The 24,893-nt window shown below is 41.6% G+C and overlaps 1 long non-coding RNA gene across 1 annotated transcript in view; it reads right to left on the bottom strand.

The window, feature by feature from the left end:
* LOC124956149 overlaps nt 1–24,893 on the bottom strand; it is a 35,511-nt gene that overhangs the window by 4,361 nt on the left and 6,257 nt on the right. The window contains exon 3 of the long non-coding RNA XR_007103125.1: nt 28–933. This is a non-coding gene — a long non-coding RNA (uncharacterized LOC124956149). The remainder of the gene's footprint in view (nt 1–27; nt 934–24,893) is intronic.

The following is a 24,893-nucleotide window of genomic DNA, read 5'->3' as shown; positions in this document are numbered from 1 at the left end:
GACGATCCCCAAGTCTTTGAGGTTGACCTTCTCACTGGCCCGGAGAAGTACGTCTCTATATGTCGTCTCCTCGGTACACGATAGGGAAATAGCAGCTACTTCTCTTTCCCTTATTTTCCCCTTTCTTCTTCGCTACGCGCCACTCCTTTTCCCTTTTTTCCTAGGGGACGGCTGTCCCCGCAAGGGTTGAGAGTTGCTAACTCCATCTTTTGATGTAGTCAGGGGGAAAGCATTCGTTTCCTTCCTCTGGGCTCGTATCTCTTTCCGGCCAAGTACCTGGACAAATTCCTCCTGCCCGATTAGTGTCTTACCTGTACTTACCTGTTTCGCAGGGGGTCCAGCGGGCTCAGCACGGAGTGTGGGGCCTTTGTATGGCCCACCAGCTCCAGTCGCTGCTCCACCCGATGTCTGCTGCCGCTGCTGCTGCTGCTGTAGCTGTTGCATCTGTTGTTGGATATTGCGGACAGCCTCCGTCAGTACCCTTAGTGACTCTCTTACATCCGGAGACTTTGATCGGCTATTCCCAGCCGGTGGGTTCTCCAGAATTTCTCCATTTTTTTATTCGCCCTCTTGAGGCGAACGTTTTCGCCCATCACCTCTCTATTGCGCAGATCCTTGGCCCTCAGTTCTGCCTTCAGCTGCGCAATAGTTCCCTTGGCTGACGGAGGATCGTCCGCCCGGATTTCGAGCCTCTCGCTCAGGATCTTAATTCCTTCCATCATTAACCTATGGGAATTATTCATGACCCCAGAAATTTCCCCTTTAAGGTTGCGGCATCTCAGCCTGGCACTTTCGGCCGCAATGGAAGCTTCCCGGATGCTATTCAGCACCCTACCAGTCTTCACCTGAGACAAAGGGGTCTCCGCCAGTCCCGGAAAAGTAGCAACGCATTCAGACGTTGTATTTCTGCACGTGTGTCTGCGTACGCATCTTCTAACAAAGGAATAATGAGTTGTTTTGCATTATTCTTGAAAATTATATTGAATTCCAATGCTTCTAAGAAATAGAGTCATGAATACATTTTTATATTGCGCTATAGAAATATTCCAACTGAAAATATAATAAAATCATTGATTAGTTTGTTGACACTAATATGAAATAGAACAATAACGTTTGAATTCTATAACTTGTTATTATTAAGAAAATATATTATATTTCTGTCACTTGCATGGTAGATATATAAAGCAGCACTGTCATTAATACTTATAATAAGCATGCACCAATTCACACGATAGCATATAAAAATAAGCCTGCTCTTTAGTTAAATGATGACATAAGGGCTTGAATGACACTAAATGAAGATGGTCCTTAGGTCAGGATCAACAAAACTCTTTGAGAAATATAGGAAACTATGCAAATTAGACAAGCGCAAAAAAAATATTATAATGAAGGTTTTAGTTCCATATCTGATACTAAATCCATCTGCCGAGAAATGTGAGAAATTCATCTGCAAAAAGTGAGGGTAAATTGGACAAAAACACAGATATTCTAAATGCATACTTTACTCTAATGGGAACATTACGGGATTCATTACAATAGATACAAGAAGTTGAATTTAACAGATTGAATTTAATAACTCCAATCTGGTTTTTCGTGATATTGAATATTCTCTTTTGCAAAAGAACACTTTAAGACAAACATTAGAATCCACAGGTCCTGACCTCATATCACTCACTATGCTGAAAAAAACACTACCTGTAATTTTTCTATATATACTACATATATATAATTACTCACTAAACAGAATTTGTCTAAATAACTGGAAACGATCGTATATTAGGCTGATATCTAAAATCAAATTTGCCACAAAGCCAGAGGATTTTCGTTCGATTTCACTCCTAAATTTAATGTCCAAACCAATCGAAAAAATTGTGGATGATCAAGCTATCGACTTTTTCGAAGAAAATAATTTATTTGGTCGCATACAGTAGGATATAACACAGATCTCAGTTCAGAAAGTAACTGATGATACTCAATGTATCATAGATTTGCGACAACTCACTATAATGGTGCAATTTGATATGTCCAATTTGATATATCACGCTAAGAGTTAGATCTACGTCTATATAAATTCTCCTTCACTTAAATTATTGCTGCATTGTCTTTGCTGATATCATCAAAGAACTGAAGCTGAAATTACAACGATGGTTAAATCAAACAATTAGATTCATATTCAACATTGAATGATATGAACATATTACACAAATTTTTCGAAAATTAAAATGATTCAAGTTAGAAGATAGAAAAAAGTATTTTTGAATAACCTAACTGCGCAGTCTTGACAACACAGATCCTCCTATCTATTTGAGAACATCCCATATAGATCAGATACAAGTATGACTGGTAAAACAACCAAGTTGAACACTTCAGCCACTCAACACGTAGAACAGAAATGTACAATAAATCATATACTTGCACGGCATTCATAGAACTCATTACCAGATAATATACGATCATCTGAATTTATTGCGACCTTCAAATTCGGCATATATGATTTTTTCTTTCAGGAGCTCATGGATGGAATTACACTTGCACTATTAGACTACAAATGGTAATAGTCTCTAGAAGTAGTAAGTAAATTTATCAAATAATTCAATAAACGCACTGTGTAAACAAATATTGGAAGAATGTATTTAGGACTAAAATCTTAGTATTAGTGGACGTATGCTCTTAGGGGTCGAAAATCCTAAAGTATAAATAAATGCACCTATCTACCTATCTCTCTCTCTTTCCTTTCGCGACTCATTCACCCTTTCCACCTTTATTCTCTGTCCTGGCTCATGGTGCACGCAATGGAACGAGAAACAACTGTTTGCTGGTACAATGGGCCGCAATGTGAGTAATGTGAAAGATGCCATTGTAGCTACGGTTACAAAACGTGGCATTGTTAATCTTCAATAGCATAACTTCTTTTTCTAGCTGAATGATTCTCCTTTTTCGACCATAGCCACCACCACTGCTACCGCCATCGTCATTGTTACTGTCAATTATCTTTTCCTTTTCTCTTCTTCTTTTTTTTCTTCCTGATCAATAGTTTTGATGAAATCTTACGTAGTTATTTAATAAGTGAGATTGTTCCTTGTTTGAAATAAAAATAATGCATTCCTATTCTTTGATGCAATTTTTTTGCCATTTTTATTTTTACTATTTTCGTTATTACTCTGCTTTCCATGCATGCGGCGTCGACGTTCAACCATTTGAAAATTAGTACGACGGTTATTTCTGAATTCCTGCTAGCGGCATACTTACTATCGTGGAATTTAGCTTTATGTTCCGCATTCTTTCTAATTCTTTTTTTCTCTCTGTCGTTGTACACCAGGCAGAAAAATCTTTGCGGTTTTTTAACTCCATTCTCATTCTCTCTCTCTCTCTCTCTCTCTCTCTCATTCTTTCTTTCTTCTTTTTTCTTTAGATTCACGTACACTTTGTGTTTCTTCATTCATCTTAGCTTGGTCATTCGTGTTGGGTTTATTAACACTACCGCTACTACACTGGAACAATAGAAAAATATTATCGGTTGGATCTCGCGATTGCTTTCTGCTGCTTGCTTATTCGCTCACTTGTTTGCTTGCTTGCTTGTTCGTTCTTTTGGTTGTTCATTTATTTAGTTGTATGGTTACTTTGTTGTAATTAGTTGGGTTCCTTACTGGTTTACTTCTATCGTAGTTTTAGGTTAGCTTGGAAATTTTATTACTTTCAAAAAAGAACATTTGGAAACAGGAGGGACAAAACTGGTCTTATATGGATACTTGGTGTGATAGTTGTGTAAAATGGTTAGTAACGATCGAAATCATCGAGGTTAGAACAGAAAGAATTATTTATAATGGAATCTTTTGATCGTCGAAAACGAGAGAGACAGAGAGGGAGAGGGAGAGAGAGAGAGAGATTAGTAGGACTAAAGTCAGTTAAAGATCCAACTTCTCGACTAACTAAATGGGCTCTTAAATTAGCTGAATATAATTTCAATATCATCTGTTGATCGGGAACTGCTAATGCAGACGCGGACGCTCTATCTCGAAATCCTCCCGAAACTATACAGATCTTAACTATTCGCCCATCGAACGAAACATCTGACGAATCGTTGTATTCAATCAGATCAAAGATAAATGAACAAATATTAGACTTGAGAGAAGAATCACCAGTAGGAATCTCGACGCCATTATACATCCGTATAAACCAGGTAAATGATGATAATTCAGAAATAAGATAAGTGTTGCATGAGGCGTCAGGCATCGGTTCGAATATCTCTCTCCGACCCAATCAAAGAGACGACGATTCGTACACTAGCTCAGAAGGTATGATTCTGCTTTGTGTCCATACATTATATCGCCTCATTCAGAGGAAACGTATAGAGATTCGTTGAATATAGTAGAATCACACGATTGAATTTCGATTAAAAAAGACAATTTAGCAATCTTCATCAACTATGCGCTGAATTCTTTATGATGAAGGAGCTAAACAATTGGCCAAACTCGGAAAACTTCTTTAATATAAATATCTGACGTTGGGACCTGCAAGCGTAACAAATTTCAGTAAGAATAAATTAATATCTCTACCCCTAAAGGAAACGGACAACTTAATGTTAGACAATGAAATATTAGATTCCGCACTCGAATCGCTATTATCGGTAACAAGAGAGCTGGATCTTTGTACGGTATGTATTTCAAAGACAGTCAAAGTTAATAATGTACCATGGCAATATATCGAAAAAAGATGGGAGAGATATTTAATGGAAAAGCTTGTATGATTTGCATTTGTAAAAATTTGACAAAAACACCTGAGAAACATGAGAAAGAGTATCTAATACGAGTATATCACGCACCAGGAGTATACATAAAAGGGCAACAAAAATTTATAACAGAATAAGACAACATTATTACTGGAAAAACATGAAACAACAAATACAACTATTTTTCAAAATTGTTTAGAATGCCAACTAGCAAAATTGATAAGAATAAATAACAAACATCCGATGATACTAACAGACACACCAAGTGCTGCATTCGATAAAGTAGCAATGGATATTGTCGGTCCTCTCTCTCAAATTCCAAAGAGAAATAAATTTATACTGACAATCCAAGATCAGCTTACAAAGTTATCCATCACAGCACCACTCTGTAACACCACGTCCATTGACATAGCGAATATAATGGTCAATGATTCAATTTGTAAATTCGGAGCATCGCGCGGTATTTTTACAGATAAAGATACGAATTTTCTAAGTTCTTTTATAAAAGCAATAACGCGAAAATTCAAAATAAAAGAGTATAAGAATACAGCGATTTATCCGTAATTTAATAGGTCGATTGAAAAGTCTCATCATGTACTGATGGAATATTTAAAAACGATCGTCAAGAAGGAGAAGGATTGGAACGAATAGTTAGGTTTTGCAATGTTCTCGTATAACACCAGTACTCATTAGGGAACTCGCTTCTCACCTAATGAACTAGTTTTCGGAAAGACAGCCAGGATACCAGCGTCAGACCCGCCATTAGATGAGAATTTGGAATAGACGTATTTTTAATACTACACTAAATTAATAAACAAAATTAATCATACACAAGAGGACCAAAAATGTACAAATTAAGATTTTTACATATATACATACTAACACTATTATATGACACGCTCGAGCCAGGTATAAAGGGAGTATCTTGTAAGATAAATTAACATTATTATAAAGAACACAGTAGCAAATAAGACGTACATATAAGCACAGGCCGAAAAGATACCTGAAAAGGTCAGGTCATAAAAAGCGATGCCGAACACCGAAAAGAGAAAAGAAAAGAAAATGGAGGAAGCGAGACTGCTGCACAACGTGCGCATTCTCCGAGTGGAGATACCTACAAAAATAATACAAAACGTTTGGAAAGAGAAAGGGACGCAGAAAAATTAACTACCACCCGACATACATGCTTCCCGTACTGGAAATCTCCAAACGTCCATCCCCACCACGGGACCATGAGAGCGACAGACTCAGCCCCACCACGGGCCCCAACAGCGGTAGATTCAACCCCACCACGCACGGCGGCGATAGTTCGAGCCGCCTACCGCAAATTAACTGAGGATAAAACTGACTGCATCGCTCGACTCCACGATTATTTGACAGAATTCTTCAAAGGGAACTCATCTCCCTACGATTATTCGAATATATTCTTCAAAGGGAACACATTTCCCTACGGTTATTCGAGCATATTCTTCAAAGGGAACTCATCTCCCTATGGTTATTTTATACTTAAATTTATTTCACTGTACTTTGAATTTAATAAATTAGTTTGTTAAGTTTAAATTTAGTGTTTGCTCACTTAATCTCGGCTGCATTTCTCAGGCAACAACCTCGCGCAAGCTTAAGTCATTATATTCAATTTTCTCGCGAGTCTCAAGGTCTCTTGCCACCCAGTTGACAAGTTCGAAGCTAAAAGCTTCCCTTATTCATGTGAAAACCTTTGACCTTAAGTTATTCTTTTACCATCGGTGCGTACGAATCGCACGAGTTATCTTAACCTCATTCAACACCCGACAAGTATAGGTACATACGAATCGCACGAGTTGCCGTAACCTCTTCCATCCGCCGATAACTATAGATGTATACGAATTGCACGAGTGATCGTAACTATCCTTTAAAAGGATAACATAAGTTATTACTATCCCTAATCTTTATCTCTCGTCAGTCTTCATGCCGAGAACACGACGTGGGGGTAGGAAGTTTCGTCTACGTCAATTGTTCGCAGCATATTACGATCTCTATCATTATCACGGTGACTTACGAGCAACTTTATCAAAGAACACGAGCAACTGCGAAGTAATACCGTATCGTCTCGTGCCCATCACCATAAAGGAGATTGTCTACATTCCGAAGGACTTAGTACCATCCGATCCAAGAGCGAAGGAAAATCTGGAGGTATCTGTCAAAGTTGCCAAGCCAGACGACCGCGTATAGGTGTCCATCCCGTGCCATGAACTGCGCATAGCAGGTAACGGCCTAAAAGGACACAAATCTCACAAAGGTTGGAGCTCCTCCAGGTAAGTTTCGTGCGAAAAAAAAGTTTTGAGGCCCGAACCGAGTAGGACGACATAATTGTTGCTATCCTTCCTTGTGAAGGCCAAGGAACGATCAAAGATAAATCCTCAAGTATAATATTAAAACGAAGCATTTCTTTTAAAGGAAGTCACTTCAAAATTGGGAAATTAGTTTACTGGCACTCACAAAATTTTAGAAATGTTACCTCACAACAATATTATATTACAAGTTAATGGAAAAACAAAAACAATTAATTGTAACAAATTAAGGAAATCAAACTAAGTCGAACAAATAATAGAATTTAAACTGTTTCAGTGACATGGGAAAAATATTAGCAGTAGCGGTAACAATGCTACTTATGGTCAAAATCTGTGCCGCCTTCCTGGGATGCGACTGTAGAGGAGCGATCATCAATATTACAACATTATCATTGTCGGACACTGGGGATTGTGACGCCCCTACCGAAATGCCGAATTCTACGTAGGTCTATATACAACTACTCCGGCTAATGAACGTACGCATGGGCATCAATGTCATGTGGAACTGAACCGCACGATATAACGTTTCAGAATGGCATCACACGTGTCCGTCGACCACAACGGGAAAAGAGTATATATGTTGGACACGTCCTCAGCATCGTGTAAAAACGCGTTCAACACAGCAATTTTAGGCATAATTCCCACATTTCAAATATCGAGGTTAACAGTCAACACTACAGAACATCTAAATGTTACCTTGGCTGGATCTATATCCACGGTTGGCCAGATTTATATATACTGGAACACAATACGCTGACTCAAATGGCACTCGAGAGGACGTAGTAGTGCAAGCATCGTTGAAGATCAACCTGCAAGAATACTTTACCACAGTAAAAATCAAGGATAATAACGTAATTCTCCGACAGGAAACTAGGTGCGCTTTCACGGAAGGAATTTGTATCACAGACGAGGAGGGTAATGCATTCTGGAAAACTGATTCAGCCTGCAACTTGGGGCATTACAATGTGCTATATGAGGGCTTAATGACAAATTGCCCTCATATAGCACATTGTAATGCTTAAAAATTGACAGTTTTAAGAAAGGCAGAAGAATTCTATATATTGACTACGCATGACGTCACGCTCGTACTAGAAATTATTTATGCGGTTACACATTATTAAAAAGTGAACATCTAAAATTGTTTATATTGGAAACACATAAAGACCGAACATTTGCATCAAAAATAAAACTTTTAGTTGAGCAACTTGATCTTTTGTTTACGTGAACACAAAATTTGTTTTCCTAGAAAAGACAATGAAGAACCAAATGACCGCATTATAAAATGATGTCATAAGACAAAAGTGCGAATCGGAAAAACAGGTGTTAAAAAACGCTTTGGCACTGGCTACATTGCGCCCGGATGAATTCTCGTACGTGATGAAATGAGACCGTTACATGGCCGTGAAAAGGGGAAAAGTGATTTACATCGTTAGGTGCACTCCGGTACCAGTAAAGATAAGATCATCAAAAGAGTGCTATAACAAACTCTCGATTTATCAGCAGAACGCCAGTCTATTTTTAACATCAAAATCGAGCATATTAATTAAGTCAGGAACTATCAGGGTTGCGTCAGGGTTGCATCAGGGTCCCCCCGTGGGTAGGGGGAAGTAGAATACTCCCACAGTATTCCCTGCTTGTCGTATAAGGCGACTAAAAGGGATTGAGTGAATGGTGTATGAATGTTCTTGTATGGCTATTCCTTCCTTTATATTTCTAGACATATCTTTTTCTATTCTATCTCTCTCTCACCAGCTTCCTTCCGTTCCGTTCCTTTCTGCTGTGGAGCTTGGCTCCCACTAATAAAGTTAAATTTTTATGATGGATAGTACAACGGAAACAATAAGCGGGCGTGGGAGGGATACCCACGCCACGGCGGTGTCAGGTGGTGGTAGGGCAGGCCACCCGCCGTCGTCAGCCAACGACTGCCAGGAGCTCGGGGTAGGCAACCTGGCCTCAGCTCTGGATAATGCGTCAGGAAGGGCACCACAGGTAGGCGACCTGCCCTGCGGTGTATCTAATGCGCCAAGAAGTTTGGACTATGATGGAAACCAAGCGGAGGAGTTGGAAAGGACTGCCATTGCGGTTGAGACCATGCGGCTCTCTGGTCCGACCTCCCCAAAGCAGGGGAGAAGGAACAAGCGTGCAAGGCAGATGATATACTCCTCTGAGGAGGATGAGCTGCGGGCTGACTGGCCCGCACTAGGTGAGAGTTGCCCGGCGGAGACTCCCTTGTCTAAACTGGAAACTGGTAGGGTGCTTAGTACCATCATGGAAGCCTCCAAGGCGGCAGAAGGTGCCAGGCTGAGAAGCCGTAACCTTAAGGGGGAGCTATCAGGGATTATGAAAAATTCCTATACGACCATGATCGAGGGAATCAAGACCCTGACCGAGAGGCACGAAACCTGGACGGACGATCCTCCATCAGCTAAGGAAACAATTGCGCAGCTGAAGGCTGAATTGCGGGCCAATGATCTGCGCATTAAAGAGGTCATGGAGGAAAACGTTCGCCTCAAGAGGGCGAATAAGAAGATGGAGAAGGTTCTGGAGAATCCATCGGCCGGGAATAGCCGATCAAAGTCTCCGGACATAAGGGAGTCTATAAAGGCATTGACGGAGGCTCTTCGCAATGTACAACAGGAGATAAAAGAGATACGGCAGCAGCAGCAGCAGCAGCAGCAGTGGCAACAGCAGCAGCAAACACAGCAGCAGCAACAGCAGCAGCAACAACAGCGGCAACAGCAGCAGCAGCAGCAGCAGCGGCAGCAGACAACGGGTGGAGCAACGACGGGAGCTGGTGGGCCACACAAAGGTCCTACACCCCGTGCTGAGCCCACTCGACTCCATGGACAAGAGGTAAGTAAAGATAAGCCACTAATCGGGCAGGAGAGCTTTGTCCAGGTACTTGGCCGGAAGGAGAGACGAGCGCAAAAGAAGAAAGCGAATGCTCTCCCCCTAACTACACCTAAGGATGGAGTCAGCGACCGTCATCCTTTACCGGAACAGGCAGCATCTAGGATGGATGGGAAGAAGAAGAGGGACGCGCAGCGAAGAAGGAAGAGGGAAAGAAGGGAAAGAGAAGTGGCCGCTATTTCCCTATCGTGTGCCGAGGAGACTACGTATAGAGACGTAGTCCTTCGGGCCACGGAGAAGGACAACCTTAAGGATCTGGGGATCGCTGGTATGACCTGTAAGAGAGGCCTCACAGGTGCCTTTATATGGCAATTAAGAGGCAAAGGGGCGAACGAGAAGGCCGACCAGGTAGCGGAGGTCTTAAGGAGTTCAGTCCCAGGGGTAAGGGTCACTCACCCCCAGCGTACGAGTACCATGAGGATGGTGGGACTAGATCCGGCCGCTAATGGTACCTGGATCAGGAATGCACTCCTGGAGTTGCATCCCGGAACAAACCCCAACCTCATCAAGGTGGGAGAGATCAGGATAGGCAGGGGTAATGTAGGGGCGACGATTGTTACGGCTCCGACACCTGTCATCTAGGCGGCACTGAAGAAGGAGAGAATACTCCTGGGACTTACTGTAGCGAGGGTGCAAGAACTCAAACAGCAGCCCCTCAGATGCCACCGGTGCCTTGCGCGAGGACATGTCGGAGCAAGGTGCCCGGCTACGAAGCCCCGGGTGGACCTATGCTATGTCTGCGGAAAACCGGACCACTTGGCAAGCAGTTGTACAAACAGGGCAGCGTGCCCGGTTTGTACAGATGCCGGCCGGAAGCCGACCAACCATCGTGCCGGTTCTTGGGAGTGCCCGATAGTGCCTCCCAGGAAATGGGTGGACAAGGTATACGGGAATGGAACAAGTGTCTGCGGGGAGACAACACAGAAGGACCCGCGTAAGGTCGTGGAAAGAACTGCGACAAAAGCAGTGAGTGCGACCGAGAAGAACAATAGTGGTGGTGACGAAGATATGGAGGTGGAACGCGGTGAACCGGACACCTCAATATGTGTAGAAGCAGCGGAAGATCTATAAACAATGGCTTCTGCTGTTCTACAAATAAACTTGAACCACGCGCGCCGTGCGCAGGACATATTGTTACAGCGTATGCGCGAGAACAGTGTGGAGATAGCTGTCATTGCGGAGCCATGGTGGGTCCCTTCGGGGGATGAGAGGTGGTTCTCATCCCTAGGAGGGACTTCACTTTCCGCGGTGCTTGTGGGCGAGAATGGAAGATCCTGCAGCCTGGTGCGTCGGGGTCTTTTTTACGTGTGTACAAATGGGGGGACTCGCTGGTAGTTTCTGTCTACTTTCCTCCCAGCGAGAACATTAACATGTTCAGTAGGCTCCTTGACGAGCTCGAGGAGCTCTTAGAGACATTCCCCACTCTCCCAGCGCTGGTGGCTGGCGATTTTAATGCCCGGTTCAGCAGATGGGACCCGAAAGGCAGGAGTAACTGCAGAGGTGAGTTGCTCTATGCATGGGCCAACAGAGTGGATCTGGGTCTGTTGAGCCGGGTTGTCTGTCCCACGTGCGTTCGTCCGCAGGGTTCGAGCGTTGTAGATCTAACGTGAGGCACGCCAGCGGCCAGCGTCCGCCTCTCGGACTGGAGGGTGGATCAGGTTGAGTCCCTGTTAGACCACCTGTATATTAGTTATAGTTACAGGCACGGGGCTGCAGGGGACCGAATTTCTCGCTCACAAGGAAGAAAGCTCCCTCGTTGGAAGACTAACTCCATGAAGGAGGACTACCTGGATGCGGCCCTTATCTCAGGGGAGTGGACAGGTGGAAACTTGTGCGAGGAAAGTGCGGCCGGCGTAGACTGTGTGGACAAGCTAGTGAAGTGGGCACAATCTACGCTGAAGCAGGCATGTGACATGGCCATGTCCCGGGTGAGGGGACAGACCCGTGGTAGTAAAAGTACTTACTGGTGGTCGGACGAATTAACGAACCTTAGGGCCGTTGCGACGGCTACAGTAAGGAAACTTCCCAGAGCCAGGAAGAAAAGGAAGTGAGGAATATAGGAAGTGAGGAATAGTGAGGAAATAGTGCGGTGCCTGGACGCTCGAAGAGACGCTAGGAGGGAACTGGCTAGGGCTTTCAAGGAAGCCATGAAGTACTCATGGAGGGACCGGCTGGACTCCATAGAAGAGGATCCATGGGGCAGACCCTATAAGCTGGTCTTGGGAAAACTAAGGCCATATGCCCCACCAGTAACTGAAACCTTGGAGGATGAAGTAATGGAAAACATCCTCTCCGAGCTATTCCCAGGAGAACCGGGAACTGATGAGCTGCAGGATCCTACGCCCACAGAGGTGGTCGTCTCTTCGGAGGAGGTCTTGGCTTCCGCCAGGAAGGGGAAAGGAAGAAAGGCTCCTGGACTGGACGGAATACCGGGTGTGGTTGTGCGTGCTATGTCAACACATTGTGGAAAAGGGTTGGTGCAGTACTTCTCCGCATGCTTGAAGACAGGATGATTCCCGACAGCGTGGAAAATAGCGAGGCTCGTCCTTATCAAAAAGAAAAGGGACGCGCCCCCGGACTCACCGGGATCGTATAGACCCATATGCGTGATTGGCGAATTGGGGAAACTATTCGAGCGGGTAGTTGTTGGTCGGATCAACAGTTACCTGGATGAGACTCGTGCCCTGGCGCCATCGCAGTATGGGTTTAGAACGGGAAGATCCACCGTGGATGCCATCCTCGATGTTAAAAACTTCGTGGAGGCATCGACGCGGATCAGGAAGGTGGTTATCCTGGTGAGTCTGGATATCTCGAACGCTTTCAACTCCTTGCCGTGGGCCGTTATCGTCGGGGCAATGGAGCGTGGGGGCTTTCAAAGCTACCTGGTGAACATTATCAGAGCTATCTGGACAATCGCGGCATTGCTTATACAAACAGGTATGGTCGTCCCATGGAAAGACATGTGTATTGCGAAGTCCCACAGGGATCCGTTTTGGGCCCTACGTTGTGGAACATTGCCTATGACAGTGTCCTCCGAACCCCGATGCCAGTTGGCTCCCGTGTTGTCTGCTATTCGGACGACACGGCCCTCTTGTCAACGGGATGGTACCTGTCTCAGGCTATCATGAACGCCGAGCGGGACTTGGACGTTCTGGTAAAGGAGATCGAGGGATTGGGTCTTAACACGTTTGCGATGAGGTCTGAACTCACTAGCTTCACCGTGGAGCGAGGCTGTTTTTTGTACTCGATCCCGTCGGGCGGGCTGAGCCCCCGCTGGTACATGAACATTGCCGCATTATACTAATTGACACGCTTGCAACGGGCTTGTATTAAGCGGCTCTGCCGTGGGGTTGCGTTGTTATTCGCATTTTCTCCGATCTGACGGCGATGTTTTGAAATAAACCACATGCTACGTGTTTCATCATTGTGCATCTTTTGAAAACATAAAACGATCGAAATAGAAACACATATTTTTGTTTCTGTCGAAGTTACGCCCAACTATTGTTAGGAGGTCAAAAAATATAACATAATTAACATTTTGCTATAATAACTTATATAATATTTTTGCTCTGAATGTTTTATATATATCTTAATATTTAGTTGTAATACTTCTGAAGTAATCCAACATCTGTACATGCATTGTAACCTAATCCCAAATCAAATCTCAGTCAAAAATATTACCCATAGGATGTCACGAAGGAAATTTAATAATGCATCTGATGAATCTGATATACAATGTTATCAAAAAAAAAAAAAAGACCACGACCTATTTGCTATATTTCAGATGACAGTATATCAGAGCAAGGATTTAGTATCGACAACTCATGCATTAGGCTTTCTAATTTATCTTTGTCTCCGAATACAACGCTCCAAGAAACAGAGTGGCAAACAATTCAAGCGACACAAGCGGAAAAAGAAGTGGCAGAACCAGAGCGTGAGCACGTCGCGGAATTTCTAATAGAAAATATTAATTGCAATGATCCGTTGGAACTATATGAACTATTCGTAACCGACAGCATAATTCTACTTATCCAACAAACAAACAAATATGCCATGGAAATTGGCACTGATAAAGACAAAAAAACATCAGAGCTCCTGGATACCTGTTTCAATAGGCGAAATAAAGGTTTTTCTCGGTATACCATTAATTATGGGTGTCGTGCAAATGCCGGACATTAGATTATATTGGGCTGAGAATAGTATGTACGGCAACGAGCGTATAAAGCGGAGCATGAAGCGTGATCGTTTCTTATCCATTCTAAAGCATTTACATTTTGCCGATAATGAAACATGCACACTTGAGGATTCGTTGTACAAAATTAGAAACTTTATGATAGAAATGCTGTCAACATTCAAGAGTACTGTAAAACCGGGGAAAACTGTCGTCATAGATGAGAGCATGATTTTATGGCGCGGACGCTTGCGTTTCCGCCAATACGTAAAAGGAAAACGCCATAAATATGGGATCAAATTGTACAAGTTGTGTTTACCAAACGGTTATACATATGATTTAGAAGTATATAGCGGAAAAAACTCAATAGCTTCGACGAATGGCCATTCATATAATGTTGTAGAAAAACTAATGAATGGCTTATTATTTGAAAAGCGGATTTTGTATACCGATAGCTATTATTCAAGTGTTGCCTTAACAAAATCACTTCTCGAAAGACAAACGTACTTTTGCGGCACAGTGCAGCAAAATCGAAAATTTTTGCCGGTAGAAGCAAAAAAAGCAAAAACGTGGCGAAATTCTCGCCATGGAAAACAGCTCCGGCATCAAATTCGTAAAATGGACCGATAAAAGAACTGTCTCCATGTTAACGACATGCAAAAATCATAAATGTATACTAATCGAAGGAAAATCAGGTAAAATGAAACCAGATCTTGTTTTTGATTATAACAATGCTAAAAAGGGTGTCGATTTATCGGATCAAATGGCATCTTATTACAGTTGCTTAAGAAAAACTGTGAAATGGTATAGGAAGATCGCAATTCAGCTACTTTGCGGGACAGCAACAGTAAATGCGTATTACATACATAAAACATGAGGTAGTGGTCAAATGAGCATTTTGAAATTTAGGGAAAAAATTATTGATAAATTATTTACAACTGAAGAAATGTCAATAAGGCAAATAAAGGACAGCAACCTTCATTTTATAAAAAGATATCCAGGCATTGTAAGAAATGTTCGCATGCGCTGCAGGGAATGTTACAGAAAATTGTCGGAACGCGTGGGCCCCGTCATAGCCGCAAAAAAAACGACGCGCGTTACGACATTTTGCCCTCTTTGCGACGATCAGCCGGTCATTTGTGTATACAATGCTTCGAAGAAATTCTCAAAAAGAAATAGTTCTCCTATATATATAAATATGTAAATAAATTTGTTAGTTACAATAATCACCTTTTTATTAGATTGGCACCGGCGTGTACCACCGCTCATCCCATCCCATGGGACAGACAAGAATGTACCACCGGTGGTACACCCCATTGCGAACGTGTTAAAGTGGAGCCGCACAAGACGGAGGCCTTTGCCTTCTGCAGACGCAGGAATGTGCCACCCCATAAAATTTGCCTTAGAGGGGTTTTCGTAGAAATTAGGACCAGCGTTAAATACCTGGGCATAATGATTGACTCGAGAATGTCGTTCAGACCCCTCTTCGAGGCCCTAATCCCTAAAGCGAAAGGTATCCTCCGGTCCCTTAAGAGGCTCCTTCCGAACCTTCACAAACCGGGGGAGAGGAAGCGGCGTGACCCACTCGGTGCTCCTTTATGGGGTGCCGTCGTGGAGGACATGAGGATCGGGCGGGCTGTTCGGAGCATCCAGAGGAAGGCGGCGATTCGGGTGTGCTATGCCTATAGGACGGTCTCCTTCAACGCGGCTATGATTGCGGGGATTATTCCTCTCGCTCATCTGGCACCCCAGCTGGCGGAGACATATGCGGCTGTTAGAGAGGCGGAGGTACCTGTTCCCCCGCATACTAAGACTGTATTGGGTGCTCTTGCCAGAAGGAAGGCAACAGAAGCATGGAAGTCTGAGGAACTTGGGCTAGTAGGGACACCAGCAGCAACGGGAGTACGCGCCAGGGCTATTGCCGAATGGTTAACTAAGTGTATTGGGAGGCCGTTCTCTATCGGAACGACGTTTCACACCACACAGCTGATGACCGGCCATGGCTGTTTCTCGGCGTACTTAAATAAGATGAAGAAGATTCCCTCCCCACGTTGTTTTCACTGCAAGGGGAATGAGGATACGGCGGAGCACACCTTGGTTGATTGCCCGGCATGGAACAAGGGAATATCCGGCAGAGATCCCCTGTCTAAGATGGAGACTTGCAGGTTACTGGAACTTGCCATGAAGCATATCCTGATATGCGATAACGAGAGGAGAAAACGCTCAAACATCAAGGGCTCTGTTTCGGGGAAGATGAAAAACTCCAATAGTTATGTAATAGAGATACATAAAACTTTAATGGAGAGATTTCAAACATGAGCAGGGGATCCTCCTTCAACCAAGGAGGCCATGGTGCAGTTAAAAGCAGAGATGAGGGTTTTGGAACTGCACAATAGGAAGTTGACGGATGAAGTTACCCGTCTTAAAAAGGAAAAGAAGAACACATCGGTAAACCCCTTGACTGAAAGCCAAACAACAACTCTGGAAATGCAGCAGTTAATCGAGCCGATGAGTTTGCTGACGGAGGCCTTCCGCAGTACCCAGCAACAGCCGCAGCAGCAGCGGCAGGAGACATCGAGTGGAGTAGCGACTGGAGCTGGTGGGCCACACAAAGGCCCCACACTCCGTGCTGAGTCCACTCGACCCCTTGCGAAACAGGTAAGTGTAGGTAAGACACTAATCTTGCAGGAGGAATTTGTCCAGGTACTTGGCCGTAAAGAGAGACGAGCCCAGAGGAAAGAAACGAATGCTCTCCTCCTGACTACATTAAAGGTTGGAGTCAGCGACCCTCAACCCTTGCGGGGACAGCCGTCCCCTAGGAAAAAAGGGAAAAGGAGGAGTGGCGCGCAGCGAAGAAGGAAGGGGAAAGTAAGGGAAAGAGAAGTAGCTGCTATTTCCCTATCGTGTACCGAGAAGACGACATACAGAGACGTACTCCTCCGGGCCAGTGAGAGGGTCAATCTTAAAGACTTGGGGATTGTCGGTATGCCATGTAGTAGAGGCCTCACGGGTACTTTTGTACCTTGCGCGAGGACATGTAGCGGCAATGTGCTCGGCTACAAAGCCTCGGATAGATTTGTGTTATGTCTGTAGGAAACCGGGCCACTTGGCCAAAACATGTACAAACAAGACAGCGTGTCCGGTTTGTGTAGATGCCGACCGGAAGCCGACCAAGCATCGTGCCGGTTCTTGGGAGTGCCCGGTAGTGCTTCCCAGAAAATGGGTGGACAAGGTGTTCGGAAGTGGACCAAATGTTCACGAGGAAACAATCCAGAAAGACTCGCATAAGGTCGTGGAAAAAACTGCAGTGAAGGTAGTGAAAGCGACCGGGAAGAAAAGTGTGGATGAAGACATGGAGGTGGAACACGGTGAACCGTGCACCTCCGTAGATGTAGAAGCAGCGGAGGGTCTATAGACAATGTCCTCTGTTGTTCTACAGATAAACATAAACCACGCGCGCCGTGCGCAGGACTTGCTGGCACAGCGCATGAGCGAGGACAGAGTGGAGATTGCGGTCATTGCAGAGCCATGGTGGGTTCCTCCGGGGGATGAGAGATAATTCTCATCCCTAGGAGGGATTTCACTTTCCACGGTGCTTGTGGGCGAGAATGGAAGACCCTGCAGCCAGGTGTGTCGGTGTCTTTTTTACGTAGCCGTTAAATGGGAGGACTCACTGGTAGTTTGGGTACACTTTCCTCCCAGCGAGAACATTAATATGTAATGTAGACTCCTTAATGAGCTTGAAGAGCTCTTAGGAACATTCCCCGCTCTCCCAATGCTGGTGGCTGGCGGCTTTAACCCTTTCGCTACGGACACCGACTATAGTCGGCGGTCGTGCGAAGTGCTGTGTGTACGGGTGCCGACTATTATCGGTGTCCGCGAGATCACCTATGCTCAGTGCTGATCGTTGGGAAAACAGAATCTACTATACCGGTAAAGTATCTTTTGAATCTAATGACTCGTACTGAACTAAATCCTGCATATTCTGCATACGAAATAAGTGTCTTTAATTTTTTTCTATGTGTGAACATCTGAGTGAAAACGCAGATAATTTCACTCTGAACAAAAAAAGAAGGTATATATGTAATACCTCAGACTCAGAAGTAGAAAACAATGAGAAACAATAACGACTATTACGATTCGTAGACGTCAAACACATTTATCCCTAAGATACATCCATTTACCCCAGAAAATGCAGGAATTATAGCAAACATTAGCAGATCAGCCAAAATAATTAATTACTTTGAACTCTTTGCTTCAGACGAGTTCGTGCAATACATTATAAATGAAACAAATGACTATTGGTTAAAAAAAAATAATAATATGAATGATGGTGGAGCAACAACACTATCCGAAATATACTGCTTTTTTGCTGTGTCATTTCTAATGACACGCAATAAGTTGTCCTTAGGGGAATACTGGAGTGTAGACAAAATCCTACATAGTGATATTTTCGGAGAGATTATGCCTAGAGACCTTTATTTTAAATTGTTATCGATGCTACATTTCAGCCAAGATATTAGATCTACCAATGATAAATTATATAAAATAAGGAACGTGGTTGATATGCTCCGAAATAATTTCAGCCAATCATTTTATCCTTACCAAAACTTATGCATCGATGAAAGTTTACTTCTCTATAAAGGGCGGCTTTCATTCAAACAATACATTCCTTCAAACAGAAGTAGATTTGGTATAAAATCATTTAATCTTTGTGATTGTCGAACTGGTTTTGTACAAGACCTTATTGTCTATGCCGGGTCATCAACAGCTATGATCAACAGCCAAAATAAGGAAATCGGCAAATCGAGAGCGATAGTAAAAGCACTAATGGCGCCCTATCTAAGAAAAGGACAATTTTTCTAGATAATTGGTATTCAAATTCATCCTTGTTTTATTTATTATATAATATACAAATGCGTGTGGGACCGTAACAAAAAGGCGACGAGGAATGCCAAAGATTACTGAAAAAAGGAGAGGCATCTTCCCGTTCAACTAAAAATTTATTAGTTGTCAAATGGATGGATAAGAAAGAAGTTTACATGCTATCCACTATCCATACTTCAGAGTTTGCAACGGTTGTTAGGCGTGTAGGAAAGAAAATTCAAAAACCCGTATACGTCATAGATTATAATAATTGTATGGGTTCTGTCGACAAAGCAGACATGGTGATTAGTATTATAAATTCGACATGTAAATCTCTGAAATGGTACCGTAAATATTTTTTCCATTTGCTGGATATATGTGTGTGGAATGCATACTGTGTACATAAACATAACACGCGAAAACCGATATCTATAGCCAAATTTCACTTGGAATTAATCCGACAAATATTGCAAAAATATATGAATATTATTTATCATCATCAAAGAAGCAATAACAATCCATTACAGCTAATAGAACGGCATTTTCCTTCACTGTATAAACCACCAAGAAAAAACCGAAATAGAAGGTGCGTTGTTTGTACCGCAAACGACAAAAGACGCGAGACTCGATATGAATGTAAAGATTGTAATTTTGGTCTCTGGAACCTTGCTTTAGAATCTACCATACAGAGTTATATCACTAAGAATTATTGTATAATTTGATATCTAATTACTTTAATTTTATTCTTATTTATAATAGTAAAATTTGTTAATATGTAAATTTCTGAATATTCACAATATACTCATTTTTATATTTTTCTGACCTAATGACTCATTCTTTATATCTTAACTCTTACCGGTTGTAGGTCACCTCTCACGTGACAAGAGTACTTTGTCGCTGCGGTCGCACGTCACACGGGATGTGACAACCTGTCAAAATTCGCACTTTGTGAAATGCGGATACGATTGTGACTTGTGAGTTAAGCATCATCAACGGAGCAACTGACATTTCCACTGATATATCACTGCTTTTTTTTCTTTTTTTAATATATTGAGCCCAAAAATGAATAAAGGAAATTGTAGAAACTTCGATAGTGATGATGGCAGTGAAAGTTTTGGAAACAATTCGGTAAATGATGTTCATTCTAGTGATGAGACTAGCAGTCAGATGTTATTGCATCATAAGAAAAGAAAAGTTATGCCCATAAAATATTCAAGTGACGAAGAAAATGATGTAGAAACAGAAAATGTTGATAACTTAGACGATGATTGGATTGAAATCGGGAGTGATGATGATGATGATCTTCCTAGTAGGATCCCTTTTACAAATATCAATCGCCAAATTTTTGGAAATGTGCAGCAGCCTATAGATTATTTCAAAAAATGTATTACTAACGAACTCATAACGGAAATTATAACGCAAACAAACTCATATGCGAACGAGCAAATTGGAAAGAAAGAATTATCCGCCAGATCAATTTGGAAAAATTGGAAAAACGTTTCGTATAACGAAATGCTTTCGTTATTTGGTATGATTTTGAATATGAGTACAATCTATTTAAGTGACATAAAAGATTATTTTTCCAAAAACTTCACGTGTAATATGCCATTTTTCGCTAAGATTTTTAAGAAGGAGCGTTTTTTTTTTCAAATTTTTTGGATGCTCCATTTACATCAAGATCTGAACAATAATAGCTATCCAATAACAAGATTTTCGAAAGTCAAAAGTTTTCTGGACTTTATTGATTCAAAGTTTAGACAAAACTTTGTTCCCGGAAAAGAAATATGCGTGGATGTTCAAAGGAACAGTAGTTGTGTTCGTTCAAAGGAAGATTCAGTCGTTTAACTTACAGCCCCAATAAACCGACTAAGTCGGGAATATGAATGTATGTTTTGGCAGATTCAAATACGGGATATGTGTATTCGATATTGCCTTATTTTGGATCTGTTACGTCGGAATCTTTAATTCATCCCGAGCTTCCTATCAGTGCAAGAATCGTTTTGCATTTGTACAACAATCTACTCGGATCAATCCCTAATTCCGAAGGATATCATCTTTATGTCGACAAATATTATACCAGTGTTCTATTGAACTGCTTAAAATGAAATGCTATTTAACGGGCACAATAAGAAGTGATAGAAAATTTCTGCCAAGAAAAACAAGAAAACCGAATTCTAAAATTGAAAATGTTATCAGATTCCGTTCAAGAAAAAGTAAGCTGTTAACTTTATCATGGCGAGACAAACGATTACTATGCTTAGTTCATATGATATTGGATCAATGAAAACTGTATCAAGAATAACACGTGCTGGCTATCATGTAGAGCTTAAGAAACCTGAAGTAGTATTGAATTATAATGAATTTATGGGCGGAGTGGATCGCGAAGACCAATTTGGATCTATGTATTGCTTTTTACACAAAACATTAAAACGGTGGCGGAAAGCTTTTTTCTGGGGAATTGAAGTATCCTCCTTGATTTCTTATATTCTGTATAAAGCTGATTGTGAACATAACAACAGTAAACCAATGTCTCATATAAAATTTATTCGGAAATTAGTTATGTCCTTAATTGGGAATTTCCGTGAAGGTGAGACTCAGCGATATAGAACGCCATCAACAACAGACAATGAAGATAGATTAGATAGAGAAAACTACATATCTTGCAAGCTGATGCTAAAGGAAAACATAACGATTGCTTAGTATGTTCTAATCGTAAGTTGCCTGGAGGAAGAAAAACAACAGTATACTTCTGTGAAACGTGCAACAGAAAACCGTTCCTTCATGTTGGAGGTTGTTTCAAAAAATATCATACGTTAAAAACTTATAAATAATTATTTGAAACTCATATATTCGTAATAATACACCTTCAAAAATAAATAATTTCTAACAAAAATGTTATTATTATAATACTGAAAATTTTTCGCATATTGACCGAAACAAGCTATAATCTAGTGAGAATTACGTATGAAAAGCTAGCGACCGATAAGGGTTAAATAAAATTTAAGTAGTGTGAATAATAAACGTAAATTGTCGTTTCTTTGTTCACAGAGAAACATATTTTCTTTTATCACCTCATCCAAAATAATAAAGAATATTTATAAAACGACAATTTACGTTTATTATTCACCCTACTTAAATTTTATTGAATATATTATCTTTATAAAATTTATAAAACTTATAGAAAAGTATAATTTCATATTCGCAAAAAATAAATATGATGTAGGCACCGTTTCGGACCATGAAGCTCGAATAGACTTACTGGTTGATAAATATTGCAGTAAGAGACCATATAGACGCACTATAGAGAATAAAAAGGAGATAGAAAATCAGTTGACAAAACTATTAGAAAATTAATTGAAGATTCATATAGTCCGTTTGCAGCACCTTTAGCATTCAAAAGAGATGAAAACACACGATCACGATTCTGTATAGATTTCCGCGAACTGAACAAGATAGTTACACCACAAGCTCAACCATTCCCATTAATAAAAGATTTAATACTAAAAACAAGAAACTATAAATACTTCATCTCACTAGACATAAATTCCGCTTTCTGGTCAATTCCATTACGTATTAAAGATAGATAGAAAACAGGATTCGTTACACAAAAGGGGCACTTCCAATGAACATGTCTACTGTTCGGACTAAAAACAGCACCAGCTATTTTCCAAAGAATATTATCCAATATTTTAAGAATATATATATATATATATATATATATATATATATATATATATATATATATATATATGTATGTAAACAAATTGTCGTCTCAGTGAGGAATCCCCGCACGAACGACGATTTATTCTCTTTTCTCATATTCTACTACCAATTAATCGCTCTTTCCGAGCGTCTTGCTACCTTTATGCCTAAAGTACGTCGTGGTGGCAGGAAATACCTATTACGTCAATTATTAAAAAAATTCTAACACGAAACGAAAAATTACAACGACGCACTAGGTGTTGAACCCGTGGAAGAGAAGAACGAGAACCTTCCACCGTACCGTCTGGAACCGTCTGAAATTTCTGGACCGCCCTTGCAGCCATCCAGAATGTGGATTCCCCCCACCAGACCTTCCAGTCTTGGATCCTAGGACTCCGAGGTATTTGGAGATAAGGCTTCAGCATCGTCTGGAATCACTCTCCCAAGAGGTAAGAGAGCGTTTGCAACGTCGCTTCGACATTCTGTTTGGTAGGTAATGGCCGAAAAGGCACAAGATCTCGTGAAAGCCGGAGCTCCTTAGGAAATTAAATTTGTTAAAGACCGTGTTTAATAAGATGTAACATATTTATACCGGATTTCACCTCGTTCGAATCTGTATTGCGGGAAATAGTAACCGCACAGCGACAAGTAGACGATACGCGGAGCGGCTCACTAGAAGCACGTGATTCATTAATACGCGCAGACGTGGACGCTGTTTTGAACTACGATGGACGAAATATAACGATAAATAATTTTATTCGAGCATACAAACGCGCTCGTGAAATAACACCGCCAAATAGCGAGGCAACGGTAACTCATAATATCAGGGGTTTAGCTTACATCATCGTAGAAGATCTGGAAATTCTTACGCTAGACGATCCACGCAACGTGCTACGCAGAAGTTTCGGTCGAAATAGCACCTTACAACAGTATATGGTCGAATTAAATAACATCTGCATGGAACCCGTCGAGCACATCTTGCAATACATAAGTAAAGTTAAAGATTTACAGTAGGCTATTTACGAGGAAGAGAGACTTAAAACTAACGAGTTATCGGAAGAGAAAATTAACGAGATAGAGGAATTTACACGGTAAGTTAAGAGGAAATTACACGGTAAGTTTCTGCGAAGGTCTTCCGAGAGATTACAGGATAGAGATCAAAAAAACTACGTGTACGGACATATTCGACGCATACGAGAAAGCACAGGAACATTATCTGATGACCAAGCAGAACCGGCTACGTCATCAAAGATATAAATAAACCAAATTTCTTAGGGATAGACTGTTAAACAGTAGTAGAATGGAGACTAAGGATAGACAGTCGTGGGAGATAAATTTCAAGCCGACGCCAAAATTTTGTGCGCACTGCAACAAGATCGGTCACGTGAAAGAGAAGTACTATAAAACAAAATGGGAAAGATAAAACGGACCGCACGAATACTCGCGTAGGAATCGTTCTCCCCTATCCCCGCAACCCTCCGAACAACACCGTATGCCTAATTCCTATGCTCCGAGGAAGAAATGCAAATATTGCCAAAATCTGGATCACACAATCGAAGAATGCCGGAACATGATGTGGCACGAAAGGAATTCGGGAAACGCAATGTCCTTCCCGGGACTAGACACGACCCGAGGAAGCACCACACAAACGCGTAATGAAAACCGTAACTGCGGAAATCTCATCCACATCCGCACAATTAAAGTAGAGAATAACCCGGAAACACCATCGGTGAAAATAATCTCCAAAGATCTAAAAAAAGAAACAACATTTTTAATCGATAGAGATTCAGAACCAAATGTATTAAAAATCGAGAAAGCCGATGATGAAATCCTCGTCGACGAATCAAGAAAAATAAAATTAAGTGGAATTACCGACGAGATTATTTTAACCTATAGCTCTTACACTATTGATCTATTTGAATATTTGGTGGAATTTCATCTCGTACCTTTTCTTTTCGATTTCTCAGGGTGGCATTCTCGGGACCGATTTCATCAACGAATCTGTAGAAATTAACTTTTTAAATAAAAGCGTATCCTGGAAAAACATAAAGATTCCATTTATTGTGCCAGAAGAAAAAACAATCGCAGCCAGAACATGCGATCTATTGAAAATAAACGTTTCAAACACAAATATAAAAACGGGCTATGTTCCGTTATTAAACTTGGGGGATGGCATCTACGATTG

Source organism: Vespa velutina, chromosome 20 (genome assembly GCF_912470025.1).
Source record: "Vespa velutina chromosome 20, iVesVel2.1, whole genome shotgun sequence".
Lineage (NCBI taxonomy): Eukaryota > Metazoa > Arthropoda > Insecta > Hymenoptera > Vespidae > Vespa > Vespa velutina.
Note: the sequence above shows the minus strand (reverse complement) of the source record. Positions and strands in the feature narration are given on the sequence as shown.